The sequence below is a fragment of the Halichoerus grypus genome, chromosome 4 (genome assembly GCF_964656455.1).
Source record: "Halichoerus grypus chromosome 4, mHalGry1.hap1.1, whole genome shotgun sequence".
NCBI classification, from domain to species: domain Eukaryota; kingdom Metazoa; phylum Chordata; class Mammalia; order Carnivora; family Phocidae; genus Halichoerus; species Halichoerus grypus.
Genome location: NC_135715.1, coordinates 24,313,148 through 24,332,448, shown reverse-complemented (window position 1 = coordinate 24,332,448; position 19,301 = coordinate 24,313,148).

The window sequence follows — 19,301 nt, the reverse complement described above, 5'->3', positions numbered from 1 at the left end:
ACATAGACAAACTGCATTTTCTAGAGTTTCTGCATCAGATAGGGGCCATGTAACTAGTTCTCACAAATTAAATGTGCAAAAATGGATACATTATTTTGGGTCCAAAGCAGGTAAGAAAAGATATGCCTTCTTAACACATGCTCATAGCAACCTGAACAGAAGGAGCTTGATGAGCCTCCGAAATGACTACATAAAGGAAAGTCCCATTCTTCTTCTTCCAGCAAAGTGCATTAAACAGAGATAAGAAAGTAATAAATTTAGTTGTGATAAGCCACTGAGGTCTGTGTTGTTTTTAAATAGGAATTGTTCTACCTTAACTAATACAACAGTTAAAACAATAGTTGCCTATCCTAATATATTCTGATGTTAGTGTTTAACTATATGGATTCTATAGGAAAATAGAAAGTTTAAGGTATTTTTCAGAGAGTAGTTGCAAATAAAATCATGAAAACTATGCTGGGAGAACGGAACTGAAGATAGAAGATGGATAACAGATATTTAAAAGATTGACAGTCAATCGATGGGCAGTCCCAATGAATAATTAAGGAACTGGACTATATGTAGGATAGTAGGACATGGTTAAAATAAGGAATGCATTTTTAGTGATTAGTGATTTTAAAGAGTCTTCTGTATAGCGTGGTAAAAAAAAAATAAAAAGATCCTTAGACTAGCCAAGGAACGCATCGCACAGCTAAAGGTGATGTTTACATGGAAGCTGCTCCTGGGAAATCAGGAGTTATGAGGGAGAGAGCAACAGTGGGAGAGTGTTCAAGTCTTTAAAGAATGAAGAGCTTTACCAGGAAGATGGAATATAATACCAAAAAGAATGTGGCAGTTGGTGGTGAGGCCAGGAATGCTTAAAAGAAAAGGTACATTAATAGGAGGTGAAGAGCACTTTTAGAAAGACTGGATCATTAGAAATATTCAAAACGATAGTTCAGGAGCCCACAAGACACACATGCACACACACACACATACATACACACCATATGCATATTTTTAATTTAATCCTGATTGTCATTTCGAGGAGAAAATCATGACTAGTAGAAATCAATTTTGGTCTGCAAGAGTCATTCTGTATAAAATGTAGAGTGAGTATTTAATGTGGCTCATTAGTAGTGGTAGCTGGAGTATATGTCCTGCCGTAGTAGCAATAAGCAAACGAATGAGAGGCATTTGGTCCTTCTCATGACAAGAGGCATTGGCAGTTAGTCTGGAGCACAGTCAAGTGAGAAATACATTATTGTAACATTTGTACAACATTCCTCTCTGGATAGGAACTGCCTTTTATTAGGGGCTGGGTCTTAAGTTTCATGGATTAAAATGTGAGACCCTGAAATCATGATAACAGAAATCTTTGAAGTGAATAAATAGTAAATCTCTTTTACTGGAGTAATGAGAAGTTTTTAGAGGTGGGTGGGGGAGAGGAGAATACAGAATTAGAGGAGGATGGGCGAATGAGATCTTGGGAGACTAGGTAACCATGTGGTGTTAAAGGTCAAGTGGTTTGGTAGCTAAAAATAAGCACAAAAATTAAAAAATTAAAACAAGATTATATAATATACAGTTTGACTTTGTTTTACTGCTTTCGTGTGATTTCTTTCCTTTGACTCCAACATCTTTGGCAAAGTCTTTTAATTAATATCTTGTGTGAGTGGGTATTTTTGGGAATGGGTATAGGAAGAGCCTTATTTTCTGATTCCAGTCAATAAAAATATTTGGTCTAAAAAGATAAAAGCATGAGGACAGCACTCTAGATGCACAGGTCACTATGAAATGTGATTCTTTAGAATCCTCAAAAACCTTGAAAAGGACTTTGAATATCTATGGCTTGTGGAACTTGGATTCCAGCCAATAACATATATAGATCTACAGGAGCAAAGTGGGCCTCACTGGTATCTGATTTACACAAATAGAATCACCTAAGCCATCACTGCAGGTTTGGATCTGCCCTCTTTTATTGACCCAACACTCCCTGTGGCCTCCAAATGCAAGGTATCTCAATTACTACACACTACCACCTTAGAAAGTTGATACTATTATTATCTTCAATTTGAAGATAAGGAAATTCAAGCTTGGAAAGATTGAGTAACTTGACAAATTAGAAAAATATATATATAATTGAAGAAGTCAAACTTTGAACCAAGATTTCCCTATGTCCAAATTCTATTGGCTTAACAACTATATTAAAGAAGTCCCTTAAATATTACTAAGTATACATATTAAGTCATAAAGACTTTTAGTCTTACCTTCATATGCATTAGATAAGACACACACGAGTTCTCCACACACAAGTTCATGTTTATAGAAACACAAAGTCAGAGAGTCACTTAATGTTTATTGAGCATCTTCCGTGTCCAGTATTAGGCTAGAAACTTTGATATATGCTGCCTTTTATTCTGTGTATCTGCAAAGTCCTGACCTGTGATGAAAGGAATGTATGCTTTCAGTTCTCTCCATGCCACTGGTGGGTGTTCATTGTTCTATTTAAAGATGGCTGTTGAAACAGCAGCTGCTAACTGTGGCTGAGCTACAATGTGAACTAACTCGATCTCATAGGATCATCATTATGCTGCTTTAGCTTCACTTAGCCACATATTAAACTTAAATTACCATTCTGAGATAATGACCTCTACTATCACAGACATATATGCAATCAGGTAAGGATCAAGAAGAAAATAAACTTCTTTTCAAAGTGTTTTCATGCACTTGGCAAATATTTATTAACTGCACACTATGTGCCAACTACTATTCTAGGGTTGGAGATAGAGCAATGAACAAAACAAACAGAGGTTCTGCCCTATTGTAGCTTAAATTCCAGGGGAGTGTATCTGCCTTTACTACATTTAGTGAAGGACACTACTATGGTGGCAAACACATGGGCTTTGCAGCAATCACTTGTTCATCCTGAAATCTTTTCTTAGATTTGATATTCTTCATTGTAAAATGAAGAAACTTACATGAGGGACACAAAGCATTAGGTGTACATTTACCAGATATGCAAGAATTTATTTTTCCTAGCAGACATTATTGTTTTGAGCTAATACTGAGGAACATTACTGATTGAATGAAAACATGACTCTTACTATCATTAAAAATCCTTTTGTCATAGGTTTGAATGGCTATTTTCTGCAGAAATGTTTGCAAATTCTATTTATTTCATTTTAAAGATCTATGATTTAGAATTCTCCTGGACTCCCACAGAGCTAATACTTTTGTTGGAGTAGAGAAATAGATTTTTCATAATTATAAGCAGTTTGATGATAAAGAAACTCACACAAAGGATATCAGACCTCCATCATCATGCACAGAGCATCTTATTCTTGGAAACTAAGCATGCTATATGAAAGTACCAAATGGTGATGAGTCAGGAGTTGCAAGTTTTATTCATAACTATGCCATTTAAAACCATGTGACCCCTATGAAATCACTTTCCCTCTCTGAAGCACTGTTTCCTCATCTGTAAATTGATTCCAGTATTTCTTTTTTCTTTTCTTTCTTTCTTTCTTTTTTTCTTTCTTTCTCTCTCTCTTCTTTCTTCTCTTTCTTTCTTTCTTTCTTTTCTTTCTTTCTTTCTTTCTTTTTCTTCTCTTTTCTTTCTTTCTTTTAGAGAGAAAGAGAGAGAGAGAGAGCAGGGCAGGGGGAGGAACAAGGAGAGGGATAGAGAGAACCCCAAGCAGACTCCCTTTTGAATATGGAGCCTGATGTGGGACTCAATCTCACAACCCTGAGATCATGACCAGGGCCGAAATCAAGAGTCGGATGCTTAACCAACTGAGCCACTCAGGCGCCCTGAGTCCAGTATTTCTGCTTCTATAGATTAGAGAGCTGTTCTGAGGATCAGTTGGAAAAATTATGTAAAATTTATCTCAAAACTGCTCTTCAAATGTAAAATTGCTTGGCACACAGCGGGCATTCAATAAATACGTGCTGACTGAATGGAGATTTTATCACTTTTGCTTCCAGGACTGAAGTGTTTTAATTCATTGTAGACACAGAGAACTAGTATTTGAAGGTAGCAGGGTGACTCATTTATATTTGACAGATAATCAGACTGCACTGCCCAGTTTAATTATGTATCTTCATGGGGAGCTAAATTTATTATAGAAGATGAAGGGCAACTTGCACAGCCTTTAGTCTGGCACTGTGCACTAATCACAAAAATGGAAATCTGAACTCAGTTAAATGTAATACAGAAAACAGAGCCAAGTTGAAGCATGTGTTCACTGCTGAAACTCTAACCCTTCAGTTACTACTTTTAATAAATGTTTTGTAAATATTTAGTAATTATAAATAAGTCAAAGCATTCCATAGATTTTATGGAAATAGGAAAGCTTTCAGACCACATGTGACTAAATCTTAAAATCAATAAAAAGCATTTGCTAAAGTAATGATTTTGATACTATTTTCAATTATATCGCTACAGTTATCATATTGATTATATGCATGGGTACATAATAGAAATTAAAAATGAAGTTGCCTAATCAGCAGTTGGGTTTTTCACTGTAATTGTTTTCATCACCAGCTTACTCTTTTCTCTTGCTCCCCTAGATCAATGTGGCATGTTTTTCCTGAGTGATATTCTCAATCAGAACTCTGATGGCTAAGACATTCAATTACTATCAAGTCATGTTAGTGGTCTCAAGCCCTTAAACTGCCAAGTTTCTAGGATTCCCACCTCATCATGATCCTTAATGGGCATTTGTTATTCTCTCCTCCGATAGCACTTTTCTGAACTATCAAGGAAGAACCAACTTGAAATACAACACATTCCCAAGATCCCTTGAGTTGGTCACCAGCCGCTGCTTCCCATGCTGACTTAATGGAACATGTTCAATCAGACAGGGACCTCCTTAGGCACCAACTAGATGATAATAATTATTCTTATTTGGTTTAACCTATTTCAACAACTACTTTGTGACTCCTGGGTATAATGTTCTTCATACCTTTTCATTAAAGTGAGGAGAAAGTAAAATGCATGAATAGTTATTTTTAAATAAATTGTTATAGCTGATAAAGGGAATCACAGAAAACTGCAATGGGAGATATTAATTCTGAGTGGTGGAATCTAGAGAAACTTTGTGAATAAAGAGAGTCATCCTGGCATGTAAAAGAGATGTGGATTTGCAAAAGCAGATCTGATTTAGGGGAGAAGAGTCTAAGCAGGAGGAACCGTTATTCTAAAAAAGAGAAACCATCATATATTGAGGAGGGTTTGAGGTAAAGAGGTGGGTAATGAAAAGTTAGAATGGCATAAAAGAGCAGTCTGTTTTCAGAAGAATAGTTAGAGGAAGGCGGTGCAGAAGGAATTTGAACTGAAACATAGAAAAAAAGGAAGTGCTGCTTAGTGCTACTCCGTGAGTGGTCTGTGGACCAGTGTGGATTCATTGGATGTTGCCATTCAATGAGATAAAAATGAAAGATGAGAGCATTTAAAAACCTTCACAGCATTTTGACAAAGTATTGCTATGTCTGTCTGTTTTTTTTTTTTCTTACTAAATAAAGTTTTTATGAGATAATTATAGGTTTGCATACAGTTGTAGGAAATAGTATATTAAGATCCCATGTACACATTACCAAATTCAACCCAATAAGTTAGAAAACTCTACTGCAATCTCATTACCAGGATATTGAAATTGATACTCAAAATACAAACATGCCCATTGCACAAGATTCTCACAGGTTGCCCTTTTAGATCCACACCCATCCTCCTCTTGTTCATGCTCTCTCCTTAACCCCTGACAACCACTAATTTATTCTCCATTTCTATAATCTTGTCGTTTCAAGCATTCTCTATAAAGGGAATCCTATAGTATGGGAACTTCTGGTATTCTCATAATAAAAGAGAATGCTACTTTTCTATGTTTTTATTTTATTTTATTTTCTAATGTATTTTTACGGCACTTTACAAAAAGATTGGCCCACAGTAGATTTGGGTAAAAAGCCTCCCCTCCTTTTTAACCACGAGTAATTTTAGAAGCCCTGGTGTGGTGCAGTAGCAGCAGGTGATAAATGAAAGTGTGTGGAAGTGACAAGGCAGAATAAGGCCAGATAAATGTTGTGGTCAGGCTGGGTTCTCAATTATTTATTAGCCTTGAGGAGCAAGTGGAAGTTTCTGCGCCTCCCACTGCTTCCTTTAAGTTGTCACCCTCCTCCATTGTTGCTGCTGCAGGAGATTGTCCCTGGAGGCTGTGTTCATTGACAATGTTGCCAGAGGTAACTTACACTGAAAGTGACAACCTTAATAGCAACACTCAGGAAATCCTCCCAACAGTGGCTATCAGTATATTCTTGGTGTAACTGGACTCTTCAGCATTCACCACACTTCTTCCCTGACTTCATGATGTCAGTTGTTCTTGTTCTTTTCCTGTATCTCTGATACATCCTTGCCATCCTCTGTGCTGACTCCTCTTTCTAAAAATTACACTTGCATGTTCTATCCCTAAACGTGAGTCTTTCTAACCAACTAGTTATAAATTTGTTTTTGGTCATGGATCTCTTTGAAAACGTGAGAAAAAGAGTATGAGCACCCTCCCCTTTAAAAATGCACATGAACACATGCACCCAACCTAAAAATTAACTTTACATTTGTCTACAAGAGATACAATTTGTTCTTTTTTGTTTTTAGGGAATAAAGCACCATATAATAAGTCAGGCTAAAAATCACCTTTGGGTCAGTTAAGGTAACATTCCTTATAAGGTCAGGACATTATATAGAAATCTCTGATGATAGTTATTCTGCCCACACTAGATGGAAAGCTATAGGTTATTGATTTTCCAAGGGGAAAAATGTAAGGTAATTTATGTTTTTAGGCTCTAGGAGAGATGCTACTTTATCCCTGGAAAGGTCAGAAAGAAATTGTGATGCATGAGATAGAAATTGCTAGAACCAGGCTTGCCTAACTCTTTCACAGCTATTTTCCACCTTGAGAAGAGTATGCGAACTAAAGTCAGGGAGGGCTAAGGGCTGCAACCGTAAGATGCCAGGCATTGGGCAACCGTGATATTGAGGAAGTAAAATCACCTATCCATGAGATCTAGACACCGATGTATCACCTCAGCAGTGATAAAACTGCTGGCTTTCAGGAACAGTCTTTAGTGGTTTCTTCATGGCTTATGAGGAATACAGACATATCTCGTTTTATTGCTCTTCACAGAAACTGCAGTTTTTATAAATTGGCTTGTGGGAACCCTGCCTCTAGCAAGTCTTTTGGCACCATTTACCCAACAGCATTTGTTCACTTTGTGTCTCTGTATCACATTTTGGTAATTCTCACAATATTTCAAATTTTTCTTTATTTTTGTATATGTTATGATGGTCTGCAATCAGTGATCCTTGTGTTACACTGTAATTATTTTGGGGCACCACCAATCATGCCTATATAAAATGGCAAACTTAATAAATGTGTGTGTCTGACTGTTCACTTATACACAGTTCCCCCATCTCCCTCTCTCTTCTCAGGCCTATTTCCTGAGATCCAACAGTATTGAAATTAGGCTAATTAGTAATCCTACAATGGCCTCTAAGTGAAAGAAGAGTCAGAAGTCTCTCACTTTAAATCAAAAGCTAGAAATGATTAAGCTTAGTGAGGAAGGCATGTCAAAAGCCAAGACAGGCTGAAAGCTAGGCCTCTTGTGCCGAACAGCCAAGTTGTGAATGCAAAGGAAAAGTTCTTGAAGTAAATTAAAAGTGCTACTCCACTGAACACATGAATGATAAGATAGCAAAACAACCTTACTGGTGATATGGAGAACGTTTTAGTGGTCTGGATAAACCAGTCACAACATTACCTTAAGCCAAAGCTTAATCCAGAAAAGGGCCTAACTCTCTTCAACTCTGTGAAGGCAGAGAGAGGTGAGGGAGCTGCAGAAGAAAAGTTTGAAGCTAGCAGAGGTGGGTTCATGAGGTTTAAGGAAAAAAGCCATCTCTATTAAGATAAAAGTACAAGATGAAGCAGTGAGTACTGATGTAGAAGCTTCAGCAAGTTATCCAGAAAAACTAGCAAAGATAATTAATGAAGGCTGCACTAAACAACAGACTTTTAAAAACATTTCCTTGAGTATAGCTGACATGATGTTACATCAGCTTCAGGTGTACAACCTAGTGATACAACATCTCTATACATTATGCTATGCTCACAAGTGTAGCTACCATCTGCCACCATACAATGCTATTACAATACCAGTCACTATACCCTCTATGTGGTACCTTTCATTCCCATGACTTATTTATTCCATATAGAAGCCTGTATCCCCCACTCCTCTTCACTCATTTTTGCCCATTCCTCCCTGCCCCTTTCTTCTGGAAACCACCAGTTTGTTCTCTGTATTTATAGGTCTGAATCTTTTTGTTAATTCATTTGTTTTGCTTTTTAGATTCCACATATGAGTGAAATCATGTGGCATTTACCTTTCTCTGACTTATTTAACTTAGCATAATACCCTCTAGGTTGACTCATGATGTTGCAAATGGCAAGATCTCATCCTTTTTTATGGCTGTGCAATATTCATGTGTGTGTGTGTGTGTGTGTGTGTGTGTGTGTTTGTGTGTGTGTATACACCAATCTAGTGAATGGGAGGATATATTTGCAAATAATATATCTAAAAGGGGTTAATATCCTAAATACACAAAGAATGTATACAACTCAAAACCAAAAATGCAAATAATCTGATTAAAAATGGGCAGAGGACCTAAATAGACATTTTTCCAAAGAAGACATACAAATGACCAACGTACACATGAAAAGATTCTCAACATCACTAATCATCAGGGAAATGCAAATCAAAATCAAATCACATTACACCTGTTAGACTGGCTAGAATCAAAAAGACAAGAAATAACATGTATTGGCAAGGATTTGGAGAAAAGGGAGCTTTCATGCATTGTTGATGAAAATGTTAATTGGTACAGTCATTGTGGAAAACAGTATGGAGGTTCCTCAAAAACTTAAAAATAGAAATACCATATGATGCAATAATCTACTACTGGGTATTCACCTAAAAAAACCAGAAACACTAATTTGAAAAGATATATACACCACTGTGATTATTACAGCATTATATACAAAGGTAAGAAATGCAAACAACCTGTGTCCATCAATGGATGAATGGACAAAGAAGATATGGTGTGTGTGTGTGTGTGTGTGTGTGTGTGTGTGTATACACACATACAATGGAATATTAGACAACAGATTTTCAATGTGCACAAAACAGCCTTCTGTTGGAAGAAGATGCCATCTAGAACTTTCATGACTAAAGACAAAAAGTCAATGCTTGGCTTCAGTCAATGCCAGCTTCAAAGGAAAGGCTGACTCTCTTTTTAGAGGTTAATGCATCCAGTGCCCTTAAGCTGAAACCAATGCTCATTGACCATTCTGAAAATGCTGGGGCCCTTAAGAATTATACTAAATCCACTCTGCCTGTGGTCTATAAATGGCAAAACAAAGCCTGGAAGACAGCACATAATTTTACAACATAGTTTACTGAATTTTTTAAGTCAACTGTTGAGAACTACTGTTCAGGAAAAAAAAAAAAAAAAAAAAAAAAAGATTTCTTTCAAAATATTACTGTTCATTGACAATGTACCTGGTCACCCAAGAGCTCTGATGGAGATGTATAATGAATTAATGTTGTTTTCATGCCTAATAACACAACATCCAGTTTACAGAATGTGAGTCAAAGAGGAATTTCAATTTTCAAGTCTTAATATTTAAGAAATACACATCCTAAGGCTATAGCTTCCATAGACAGTGATTACTCTGATGAATCTGAAATAAAGTAAATTGAAAAACTTCTGGAAAGGATTCATCATTCTAGATGTCATTAAGAACATTTGTGATTCATGGGAAGAGGTCAAAATGTCAACATTCACAGGAGTTTGGAAGAAATTTATTCTTACCCGTAGGTGTGACTTTGAGGGGTTCAGGACTTCAGTGAAGGAAGTGACTGCAGATGTGATGGAAATAGCAAGAGAACCAGTATTAGAAATGGAGCCTGATCATGTGACTGACTTGCTGCAATTTTATGATACAACTTTAATGGACAAGGAGTTGCTTCTTATGAATGAGCAAGGAAAGTGGTTTTATGAGATAGACTCTCCTGGTGAAGATGTTGTGGAGATTGTTGAAATGACAACAAAATATTTAGAATATAATTTGGTTAATAAAGCAGTGGCAGGGTTTAAGATTGACTCCAATTTTGAAGGATGTCCTATTGTGGGTAAAATGCTGTCAAACAGCATCTCATGCTACAGAGAAATAATTAGTGAAAGAAAAAGTCAATCAATGCAGTGAACTTCATTGTTGTCTTATTTTAAGAAACTGCCACAACCACCCCAGCCTTCAGCAACCACCACCCTGGTCACTCAGCAGCCATCAAGACTGAATCAAGATCCTCCACCTGCAAAAAGATTATGACTCACTGAAAACTCAGATAATAGTTAGCATTTTTTAGCAATAAAATATTTTTTAATTAAGATATGTACATTGTTTTTGCAGACAAGACTATTGCACACTTAATAGACTATGCTATGGTGTAAACATAACTTTTGTATGCACTGGCAAACAAAAAATTTCATTTGACTCACTTTATTTCAATATTCACTTTACTGCAGTGGTCTGGAACTGAGCCTGCAATATCTCCGAGATGTGCGTGTACTAACAGAAAGAGTATGAAGAGCTGTTCTGTACATGTCTGGCATGCAGGAGCTGGATGCCATAAACATCTGAGGATTTTGTGAAAATTTTTGAAGTGGGAAGAATGAGCAAGATAGAAGGATAGCTTTTGGACTGATTGCCATTGAGGTAATCAAGGAGATTGAAAGGAGTATTGAAAAAATGAAATGGATATGACTGCTCATATTTAAAATTTTTAAGTCTCTATTAAATGAATAAATTATTAAAATATGTATATACAAAGAATTAACTACATAAAGATTTACTGGTCTCGTGAGCTTATATTTAATAGAAAATTAAGTATCAGCTCTTGAAAATGCCCAGAAATCAAAATTGACAAATACAATTTTGCTTAAAATTATTATTTTTTAATTTTTATTTATTTACTTATTTTTTTAAGATTTTATTTACTTATTTGACAGAGAGAGATACTGAGAGCAGGAATACAAGCAGGGGGAGTGGGAGAGGGAGAAGCAGGCCTCCCGCTGAGCAGGGAGCCTGATGCAGGGCTGGATCCCAGGACCCTGGGATCATGACCCCAGCCAAAGGCAGACACTCAACGACTGAGCCACCCAGGCACCCCTTACTTATTTTTTATTAACATATAATGTATTATTTGTTTCAGGAGTACAGGTCTGTGATTCATCAGTCTTACAAAATTCACAGCACTCACCATAGCACATACCTTCCCCAATATCCATCACCCAGCCACCCCATCCCTCCCAGCCCCCTCCACTCCAGCAACCCTCAGTTTGTTTCCTGAGATTAAGAGTCTCTTATGGTTTGTCTCCCTCTCTGGTTTCGTCTAGTTTCATTTTTCCCTCCCTTCCCCTATGATCCTCTGTCTTGTTTCTCAAATTCCTCATATCAGTGAGATCATATGACAATTGTCTTTCTCTGATTGACTTATTTCACTTAGCATAATACCCTCTAGTTCCATCCACATCGTTCCAAATTGTAAGATTTCATTTTTTTGATGGCTGCATAATATTCCATTGTGTGTGTGTGTGTGTGTGTGTGTGTGTGTGTGTGTGTACACACACCACATCTTCTTTATCCAGTCATCTGTTGAAGGACATCTAGGCTCTTTCCATAGTTTGGCTATTGGGGACATTGCTGCTATAAACATTGGGGTGCACGTGTCCCTTCGGATCACTGCATTTGTATCTTTGGGGTAAATACCCGGTAGTGCAATTGCTGGATCGTATGGTTGCTCTATTTTCAACTTTTTTAGGAACCTCCATACTGTTTTCCAGAGTGGCTGCACTAGCTTAACATTCCCACCAACAGTGTAGGAGGGTTCCCCTTTCTCCGCATCCTCACCAACATCTGTTGTTTCCTGACTTGTTAATTTCAGCCATTCTGACTGGTGTGAGGTGGTATCTCATTGGGGTTTTGATTTGTATTTCCCTGATGCTGAGTGATGTTGAGCAGCTCGAAATTATTTCAATGTGATTTTATTTATTTGAACTGAATGAAGAGTTGAATGGCAGTATACATATCAATTTTTTAGTTTAATCAGAAAAACTTTCTTATTTTTATCAGTACTGCTGAAAGCACTTGTTTGCAAACATATTGGGTAGCAAATGTGATCAATGAGAGCTCACTCTGTCCACCTTGCAAAATGAGCATACTATTTCTAGAATTCAGCAAGATTCCAAGTCAAAGCTAAGTTGCTTACTTGCCATGATGTTCTTCATCCTTAGGTCAATGGTGAGGCCACTTAGGCTAGGTCTGCCTCTTTCCTGTAACTCCACATTTTTATTTTAATGTAACTTAAAAAAATGAAAAGCCATTTTAGGTGTCTGCAAATTTCTGCTGGCTAAAGTAATTGATAAAACTGTAGCACCTTCAAACCTGGTATATATCCATAACATTGGAAAGTTTATGTAATTTATTTAATCTCTTCTTCCAAAGTAGCATTTTAGTCAAAAGAGCTCATAGTTCATCAGCACCATCCATAACCCTGAATTCAGAGTCTTAAATAAAGAATAAATTATTCTTGTAATCAAAACATTGCTTAAGTCAGTGGGTATCAAAGTGCTAATTCTTGGGTTTCACCCCAGACCTATTGAAATCTGGGGGTAGGCCCCAAAACTCTGTGGTTTAACAAGCCCTCCAGGTGATTCTGATGCACACTACAATTTGAAATTCATAGCTCTAAATAAACGATGTTCTAATAAAACCTTGCCATAAAAGAACTCTTTCTGGTCAAATTGTTCTACGAAGGGTATTTCTTTTTCTTCTCAAAATAAAGAACAAAAACTTCTACTTGAAGTTCGATCAAGTTCTTTAAGACTTTCACTCTGGAAATGTAGGAAATTTCTTTTTTTTTTTTTTTTTTTTTTTAAAGATTTTATTTATTTATTTATGAGAGATAGAGAGAGAGAGAGGCAGAGGGAGAAGCAGGCTCCCCGCGGAGCAGGGAGCCCGATGCGGGACTCGATCCCAGGACCCTGGGATCATGACCGGAGCTGAAGGCAGACACTTAACCGACTGAGCCACCCAGGCGTCCCTGGAAATGTAGGAAATTTCTACACATAGATTAAAATGACACATTTTGCTCCCATTTTATAAAAAGCAACATCCTTGATACAGAAAATAATTCAAAGTCTTGGCTCTAATGAAGCTGATGACATTCAGAGTAGTAAACAAGACATTCCAGTGGTATTAACTGAGATTTTATGACATTATATAAATTTGTTGTAAGCAATGATTTTGATGATGTGTGGTGCTACTTTCATCTCCAGAGCCACAAAATCAGATATGTTAACAAATATTACAGGTGATCACCAAAGCACAAAATACTCTGATTTTATTTTATTTGAAGATGTAGTCCTCAAAGAAAATTTTCACTCATTTAAACTTCAGACAACATTTAATGAGAACATATGTAACTATGTAAACCCAAAAGCTGGCCACAAAGAATGAAATGAACATTCTAATCTGCTGAATGTTGAAAGGAAAGAAATTTTAGCATCTATTTCTTCATGACTAGTTTCAACATACCAAGTTGTTTTTGGGGTGTTGATGGGAGGGTGTCATGTGTCATGTGTCAAATGGCATCTCATCTATTGTATTTCTTTCTGCCAAGCCACAACTTGACTTGGCCACTTAGAATAAATATCTTAACAAAATTTTGCCAATTGTCAATTTTTTAGTTTGACTGCATGATAAGCAAATTATAAGATGCTTTAAGGCAAGGATTGAGGCAAATCCAAGATTTAATTAGTGTCCAGCCTGGTTCAAATTGAGCCTATTTTTCACATGTGTTTTCAGGATGGACAGTTATAAAGAGCTCCTTTAGTTCTACTGGCTCCATGCTTACATTGCTAAATCCATGGCCAAAAAGACTCACTGCAGCTTTTTTACAGCATTATATTTGCATAATGACTAAATCCAAAAGATTAAAAACTTCTGTCTCCCTCCCTTCCTTCCGTTTCTTCCCTTCCTCTCTTTTGAGTAAGTCCAATGTAAAAATAAAGAAAAGTAATTCTGGAAAATATCAATGCCTTCCATGTTTAGTCCTCAGTATATATCATACATTTCAAGACAATTATTAACTTTGAGGTATTGAAAATACCAATTTAAAGCTGATTTGTTATTTAAGCTATATTAGTGAAACTCTAAATAAACTTCATTTTCAAAAATTACCCCCCAAATTTATATGTTGTTTGCAAAATTGTGTAGATATTATAGTCTTTTATGCATCGATTCAATATTTTAAATGATATATTTTATACATAAGTTCCTTTTTTAAAAAACCTTTGTATGCAGCAGAGCCATTTTTAATGAATGATGTTTGATCCTCAATAGATGATATAAATGAAAATTAAGTTGCTTTAACTGAAGCACTGGGAGAAACAAAACCCCCACAGGCACAGCCAAGTCCCTTTTTAGCCCATGGGACCACGAGAATATCTATGTATCTACAAAAATCTATCTCTGTATCTGTTTAACAGTCCCATTTCAAATCAGATTTAGAACAATGTAAAAGTAAAAATGTTATATATAAACAGTAATAGTAATAATATTTACTCACTGCAAGTCATAAATTGGGCTCTGACAGTCTATTTATTTGTTCTATTTCACTCAATTCTTACAAAATCCTTTGAGAAATGATTATCCCTCTTTTACAGAGAAGCAACTGCATCTTAACAAGGTTAAATAACTTGCTCATATTTACCAATAGAGGAATATAAGTGTTAGAAGAACCACAGTGAATTTTCAGTCAATACTAACACTAAGCAGATTTTAAGGCATGGATCAGAAAACCAAAGTGAATCCAGAATGTAGGAAACCTCAGGGAGGTAAGGGAAACTTTACAAAAGAAAACAAACAAAACACATTATATTTGTAAGATGTCTAATAGATTAGGCATCAGGTTATAAAGCCCATCTGAGTAAGATCCCTAGATACAAACAGGTAGAGCAGCAAAATCGGCTTATTGATTTGTTGCAACAAGGTAGACAGCAAACCACAGGTCCATGAAGTGTTCAGGTAAGTGCAGTTGGAGTAGGAAAGATTTCTGGTAACTTTTGAATTTGCCATGATTGATTCTAAGGCAGGGTGAGTACAGGAAGGATCAACTCTGGACTGACTGCAATTTCTAAGGTGGAAGTAAGATAAGTAGACTTCAGCCCTGGATTGGTTGCTGACTGAAGAGATGGAAGCTAACAATTAAGTGTCTCACTGCCTTTGATTCATAAAGTGAAAATGGCAAAGCAGGATGACAGTCACTCAAAGAAGGGAAGTCATTCTGATACTTTACAGTAGCAATGAGAGAAGTATTATTTCCTGTTAACGTTCCAGCTGGCTTTATCAATGTCTGTTGTTACAGTCTGACTAACTGCAGAGCCGCTGTTTACTGTCTCAGCCCTGAGAAGATTTTTCTTACTCTTTCAGATTCAGGCTGTTTTTTTGTTTTGTTTTGTTTTGTTTTTTTAGCTTCTTCAGAACTCACAATCTTTTCGTTATTTAAAAGGTGGAGTCTAGAACTAGAGAGTCTGGAAGTTAACTCTGCCCCTTCCAGTCACTTCCAGATTGAGCGACTGTGAGAAACTCACATAACCTCTAGATGCTTTGGTTTTCTTATATGTAAAACTGGTAAAATAATTACACTTTTGTTATATTTTAAACATAAATTTAGTACCGGGTCCAACATTTAGTAAATGCTACGTAAGTGCTAGAACTATATTAATCATATTCAAATGTAGGTAAAGTATTCTTAATGCTCACAAAATATTTGTGATGCAGACAACTTTTGCATTATGCATGGAAATACAATGCAATTCATTGTATATATAAGGACCATAAAACAAATGTGAAAGGCAAAGGAACAGATACTACAATACTTAGACTTTTAGCTTTCAATCTGTTTTTCTTTTCCCTATTCCAAAGCAGAGTCTTGCTGCCAGATCATATTATATACAACAATGTGGATGGAAAATCTAATTAAAACAGTGTGTTCTTGGCTTAATAAGAACTCAGGGAAGGCTAGAAAACTTTTTATAGATCTAAAACTATGATCAATGTGTATGGTCTGTGTCTACTCAGGAGTATGACTACATTTCAGGCAAGGAAACTGAGGTTTTAAGATATTATATAAATTTTATTTTCATTATCTCACAGTTTTCCTCAATTTATAACATAAAATCAGTGATGAGGCCAATACAAATAAGAGAACATGCTGAAAAAGAAAATTATAGAAAAATATCTCTATAAGGTAAAACTGGATTATATCTTTGGGATCGAATAGATCAAGTTTCTAATGTGACAGTAGAAAAAATAAGTAATGTGCAGTTAAAGAATAAACTTACCCTTTTGACTAGAGCTGATGTAATAAGCAATCAAGACTGAAACCACTAATTGTATATAGGTTAGAAAATCTATACATACAGTTAGTTGACCCTTGAACAACATGGGGGTTGGGAGCACCAACCCCTGTGCAGTCAAAAATCCAGGTATAACTTTCAACTGCCCCCAAACTTAACTACTAATAGCCTATTTTTGACCAGAAGACTTACAAACAACATAAATTGTAGATTAACACATATTTAGTACTGTATTCTTATAATAAAGTAAGCTAGAGAAAAAAATGTTAAGAAAATCATAAGGAAAAGAAAATACCTTTACTGTATTTATTTTAAAAAGTCTGCATAAGTGGACTCATGCAGTTCAAACCTATTTTGTTCAAGGGTTAACTGTATTTAAAAGCATAAATAAGGCTACTTATAAGTGTATATTAATTTTTTCTAAGATTTAATTTGTGCAAGCCCTTCTAGAATAGAAAAAAAATTGGATAATTAGGCAAAATATGGAGTTGAAACTATAAAAAATAAGAAAAAAACCCAGAAACTGCATTGAATAATATAATGACTATAGAGTATGATGGAATTCTCTTAATATGAAAGAATTTTGACATAAACTATTACAAGACTCTGGGGGAGAGTGATTATATGTAGTATGTTTTGACAGAATCTAATGTAATATAAAATAACTTCCATATACTTGTCAGTGGATTATGTTTTTTCTCCTAAATCATTCCTAATGACTGTTACATACAACTCAGATATTTTTCATAGTAGGTTTAAAGGCTATGAAACAGTCTCATAATTTTATTCATCTTTTGACTGTATTTTTACTTTCTTGGCTCAGTTCATTTTTCTTCTTTTCAAGGAAATCCTGAGATTGACTCATCAGATATAAAAAAAAGAAAATACTGCTTTGGTACTAAATTGTGAAACCAAGGATTTTGCTCTGTCTGTTCAAGAGCTTAGCAAAAAGAAATCAGAACTATCTGTGTTTGTGACAATATGTAGCACATTTCAGGAAGTACAAAGTGAATTATTCTCGTTACATTTGCCACTTCTTTTTTTTTTTAAGATTTTATTTATTTATTTGACAGAGAGAGGGAGAATACAAGCAGGGGAAGTGGGAGAGGGAGAAGCAGGCTTCCTGCTGAGCAGGGAGCCCGATGCGGGCCTTGATGCGGGCCTCGATCCCAGGACCCTGGGATCATGACCTGAGCCGAAGGCAGATGCTTAACGACTGAGCCACCCAGGCACCCCACTTTTCTTCAGGAATCCTTCCTCTTAAACATTTCTGAAGATAGTTTTCCAATACTCCTTTTTAATAGGATTTTTTTCCCTACTAAAAGATTTCTAGATTGCTCTGTTTTTGGAAAAGAAGAAAAAAATCTTAACGGGGGGAAGGGAGGGCAATTTTCTGATCTTCTTGCCTGAAGAACAGATGACTTACCCTTCAAATGACTCCTGTAATTAGGGAAAATAAATGAGTATAATGCACCAGGCTTTCAAATACTCCATTTTCCTGTCATTATGGCATGCTAAGCTTAACATTTCTAATTATATACATCTATAATTTTTATCCAAGACTCTTGTCCTTTAGTGAAAGAATCTAGCTTTCTCAATCTTAGCTAGTGACAAAAAAATAAATTTTCCTAATCTAATTCTAAATTAGATTAATTGAAAACCCACTGAATTATACTGAATAAAAGATTACATTCATCTAACTTATCACTGGATGAAACAATTTTTTTTTCGTGTGGACTATGATTATTTATCTAATTATAAATTTTCTTTATGCATGTACTCCTCAAGTTTAGAATTCTTACCTCCTTTTTGAAAATCATTTTTACTCAACTTTATCTTCTCTGATTAAATGTTATAAACTAAACTAAGCCAATTTTGACATGAATAACTCTTAGTATCATTTATTTGTAAATAATTAAAATTTTTTGAAATGGATGAAATTCAATATGTCCCGACAACCTTGCTATCAACTTATAATTAAAACAGTCCTCAGACCAAATTCCATCATACATACAGACATTTATTAAGTAAATACATATTAAGAGGCGCAGACTATTTCATAAAACCTATATTCTAAATTGAAGAAATCCCATCTTCTTGCTCTTTTAAAAGGCTATCTGAACACAATTTTTATGAAATTATTGATAGACACATGCCTGACAATATTCAAGAAGGAGGATTCTCTGATTTTGATTACTGGGAAATGGCAAGCTGAAATTCTCCAATTTAATTTCTATATGCAGAATTCTTTATGGATAAAATTTTACCTTTCTTCCTACTTCTTAGATTCTTCTCAGATTCTTATGCTTGTTCATATAAGGTTGGGATTTGTCCATAAAATATTTTAGCCATTTTACATTTATTAACTACTATAAATTTCATCAGAGAGAGAGAGAGCCAATTTGTAACACCTATTGGGCTAATTTTAGATTGACTAATTTGACCAGCTGATCAGCTCTGAAGTGGGACAAATAACTGGCCTTAAAGTGTTGCTTACATCAACCCACTTTTTTATATTGTGCTGTCCTGGTTGATTTGTTTTAAATTAAATTCTGGATTTCATAACACTTAGTTCGCATATTGTCTTCTCTGGGAAGGAACCCTCCTCTATAGTGAAACAGTGAAGAAAATCAGTTATTTATTATTTTACATGAGTTTATTTTCCACTATAAGTGTTATTATGTGGTTATATAGTTAGGGCCATCTATAACTATTAAAAATTATTACAGTAGATTTTCCAAAAGCCTATGCTTGAATGTTGGATAGCAATATTGCAGCTGTATGAGGAAGAGAA